Here is a 4,176-nt window from a genome sequence, read left to right on the forward strand (position 1 = left end):
ACTTTACAAGTTTGCATACGTAAAAATTATATTTAATTTACCTCTGATTATTTGTATGTGCTGAGGCTAGGATATAAAGGTCCTATTGTTCTCATATACAGCCATACCTCAGAGATACAGCAATATCAATTTCTGCCTGAATATCACAATAAAGCAAGTCAGATGAAGTCTTTTGGTTTCTCAGAGCAAAGAAAAATTATGTTTACCTTGTAGTCTATTAAGCGTGCAATAATATTGTGTCTAAAAAAACAATGCACATATCCTAAGAATACTAATTGCTAAAAAATGCTAAGCATCATCTCAGCTTACAGAGAGTCATCATCTGTTTGCTGGTAGTGGGTCTTGTCTCAACATATATGGTTGCTGACTGATCAGAGTGGTGGTTGATGAAGATTGGGGTCCCTGTGTCAATTTCTTAAAATAAGACAACAATGAAGTGTGCCATATTGATTGTTCCTTTTTTTCACGAACAATTACTCTGTAGCATGCAATGCTGTTTGATGGCATATTACCCGTAGTAGAACTTTTTTCCAAATTGAAGTCAATCCTCCCAAAACCTGTCACTGCTTTATCAACTGACTTGATGTGGTGTTCTAAGCCCATTGTTTTCATTTCAACAACCTTCACAGCATCTTCACCATAAGTTGCTTCCATTTCAAGAAACCACTTTCTTTCTTCTTCCACAAGAATCAACTCCTCATCTGTACAAGTTTTATCACAAGACTGTAGCATTCATTGAGATCTTCAGGATCACTTCTAATCCTAGTTCTATTACTATTTCTACCATATTGTGGTTACTTCCTCCAGTAAAGTCTTGAGCCGCTCAGTCATCAAGGAAGGTTGGAATAATCTTCCTTTATATTCCTGTTCATGTTGATCTTTTGACTTCTTCCCACGAATTGCAAATGTTCTTAGCGACACCTAGAATGGTGATTCCTTTCCAGAAGGTTTTCAGTTCACTTTGTCCAGATACATCACAGGAATCACATATCTGTGGCAGCATCAGCCTTATGAAATGTATTTCTTAAATAATAAGACTTGAAAGTCTAAATTGCACCTTGACCCATGGGTTGCAAAATGGATATTGTGTTAGCAAGCATGAAAACCACATTAATCTTGTCGTATATCTTCATCACACCTTGGGTAACCAGGTGCATTGTCAAGCAGTCAAATTTTGACAGGAATCTTTTTTTCTAAGTGGTCAGTCCCAAGAGTGGGCTTAAAATATTCAGTAAACCATGTTGTAAACAGATGTGCTGTCATCCAAGCTTTGTTGTTCTATTTATAAAGCACAAGCAGAGTACATTCAGCATAATTCTTAAGGGCACTAGGATTTTTAAAATGGTAAATAAGCCTTGGTCACCAGCTTTAAGTCACCAGCTGCATTAGCCCCTAATAAGAGAGTCGCCTGTCCTTTGAAGCCTTGAAGCCAGACATTGACTTTGTCTCTCTAGCTATGAAAGTCCTGAATGGAATCTTCTTCTGATAGAAGGCTATTTCATCCACACTGAAAATCTAGTGTCTAGTGCAGACACCGTCATTAATAATCCTAGCTAGATCTTCGGGATAACTTGCTGTAGCTTCTTCATCAGCATCTGGTGCTTCACCTTGCACTTTTATGTTGTGGAGATGGTTTCTTTCTTTAAGCCTCATGAACCAACCTCTGCTACTTTCAAATTTTTCTTCTACAGACTCCTTCCTTACCTCCCTCAGCCTTCGTAGAATTGAAGACAGTTCAGCCTTTCTCTGGATTAGATTTTGGCTCAAGGGAATGTTGTAGCTGGCTTCATCTTCCATGCAGACCACTAAATTTTTTTTGATATAAGTGATAAGGCTGTTTCTCTTCCTCATCATTTGTGTGTTCCATGGAGTGTTACTTTTAATTTTCTTTAAGAACTTTTCTTCTCCACTCATGATCTGGCTGTTTGGTGCAAGAGGTCTAGCTTTTGGCCTATCTCAACTATTGACATGCTTTCTTTACTAAGCTTTGTTATTTTTAGCTTTTTTTAAAATTTTTATTTATTTATGATAGTCACAGAGAGAGAGAGAGAGAGAGGCAGAGACATAGGCAGAGGGAGAAGCAAGCTCCATGCACTAGGAGCCTGATGTGGGATTCGATCCTGGGTCTCCAGGATTGCGCCCTGGGCCAAAGGCAGGTGCCAAACCGCTGAGCCACCCAGGGACCCCTAGCTTTTGATTTAAAGTGACACACATGTGACTCTTCCTTTCACTTAAACACTTAGAGGTCATGGTAGAATTATCAGTTAGCTTAATTTCAGTTTTTTTTTTTTTTTTTTTTTTTGTATGTGTGTGTGTGTGTGTGTCTCAGGGTCTAGGGCAGCCCACGGAGAGTGAGAAAGACAGGGAACAACTGGTCTATGGAGCAGTTAAAACACACTTGCCATTTATGGATTACATTTACTGTCTTATGAGGGGATAGTTAGTGGCCCCAAAACAATGACAATGGTAACATCAAAGATCACTGATCACAGATCACCATAACAAATATAATTAATAATAATAATAATAATAATAATGTTTGAAATATTGTAAGAATTCCCAAAATGTTATACTGAGACAGGAAGTAAAGAAAATAGAAAAATGGCACCAATAAACTTGGTCAACACTTTACCACAAAGCCTCAATCTATAAAAAGTACAGTATCTGAGAAAGACAATAAAGCAAAGCACAATGACAGAAGGTATGCCTGTAATACTCTATTTTTCCTAGTAACGTCTGCTGGAGAGATCACTTCCAGTATTAAAAAATGATCTTGTTACCTGAGATTTCCTATTGTAAGTGAAGACAAGAATTAAGGATATAGAAATCACAGAGCAAGCAAACAGCATTTCAGCAGAATGGTTCCTTAAAAATTACAATCCTATCATCTATCTATCTATCTATCTAATCTATCATCTATCTATTTACATTTGCTTTGCAATATTGCCAAAAAATGTGCAGTATGATGTATGACAGATTGAAATAGTAGTGTAACCACAAAATTCAAAAAGCATGTATGTTTTTATTACCCCTGAAACCTCTTTTTGCCTCTTCTTGTCATGCCTCGCCTCTCCTCCCACTCCAGAATGCCCTCTCCTGTGCCTGTCCTACAATGTCACCTGAAAGGAACCACTGTCTACAGAGCCTTTTTGTGTCTGGCTTTGATCACTTAGAATAACTCTAGAGATTCATCTGTGCTATATCATGATATCGATGTTTTGTTTCTTTCATATTTTTAAAGAGTAATCCATTGTATGATTTTTCCACTCCATGTTCTCTATCTAAAAACCATTTAGAATGTTTTTGATTTTGACTATTTGGAACAAAGGTTCTATGAGCATTCACGTAAAAACATATTTCAGACACATGTTTTCATTTCTCTTGTGTAAGGACTGAGCAGGGGAATTGCTAAGATGTATGGTAACATTATATTTAATTTTCCAAAAAAATGACAATCTGCTTTCCAAAGAAGGTGAGCAATTATGCATGCTCACTGGAATACATGAGATCTCCAGTTCAACATCCTCAGTAGCAAATCTCCTCCTCTTAGACTTTTTAATTTTAGCAATTCTAATGAGTGAGTTATGGTGTTTCATAGTATTATTTTAACTTGCTTTTCTATAATAACTAATGTCGAGCATATTTCTTTGTGATTAATTTTCTATCCATATCTCCTTTGTAAAGTGACTGCTTAACCCTTTTGTCCATTTTTTTTAAAGTTAGACTCCTTTATTGTGTTGTAAAATACTTTTATGTTTTTAACATACAAAACCTTTAACAGAATTTGTTTTGCAAATATTTTCTGCTACAATGGTATGTGTCTTCATTTTCTTAACAGCGTTTTTTTAAAGCACTAAGTTTTTTCAATTTTTATGAAATATATTTAATGTGCATATATATATATATGTATATATATTGGTTAGCACATTTTACCTCCTCTAAAAAAGTGCTGCATAATTCCACTACAGTTTTTCGACTATATTTTATTCCACAAATTTAAAATTATTAGTTTTTTAAATTGGATCTCTGGTCACTGTCAAGATATGTGTGTGTGTGTGTGTGTGTGTGTGTGTGTGTGTGTGTGTGTGTGTGTGTCTAGTTTAAGGAAAACGTATTTCGGGCAGCCCAGTGGCTCAGCAGTTTAGCATCGCCTTCAGCCCAGGGCCTGATCCTGGA

At 36.4% G+C, this 4,176-nt stretch overlaps 1 pseudogene; it reads right to left on the reverse strand.

The window, feature by feature from the left end:
• Positions 1 to 318: 318 nt before the first annotated feature.
• Positions 319 to 2,250, reverse strand: LOC125754537 (tigger transposable element-derived protein 1-like; annotated as a pseudogene).
• Positions 2,251 to 4,176: the final 1,926 nt, after the last annotated feature.

Source organism: Canis lupus, chromosome 38 (assembly GCF_003254725.2).
Source record: "Canis lupus dingo isolate Sandy chromosome 38, ASM325472v2, whole genome shotgun sequence".
Taxonomy (NCBI): Eukaryota; Metazoa; Chordata; class Mammalia; order Carnivora; family Canidae; genus Canis; species Canis lupus.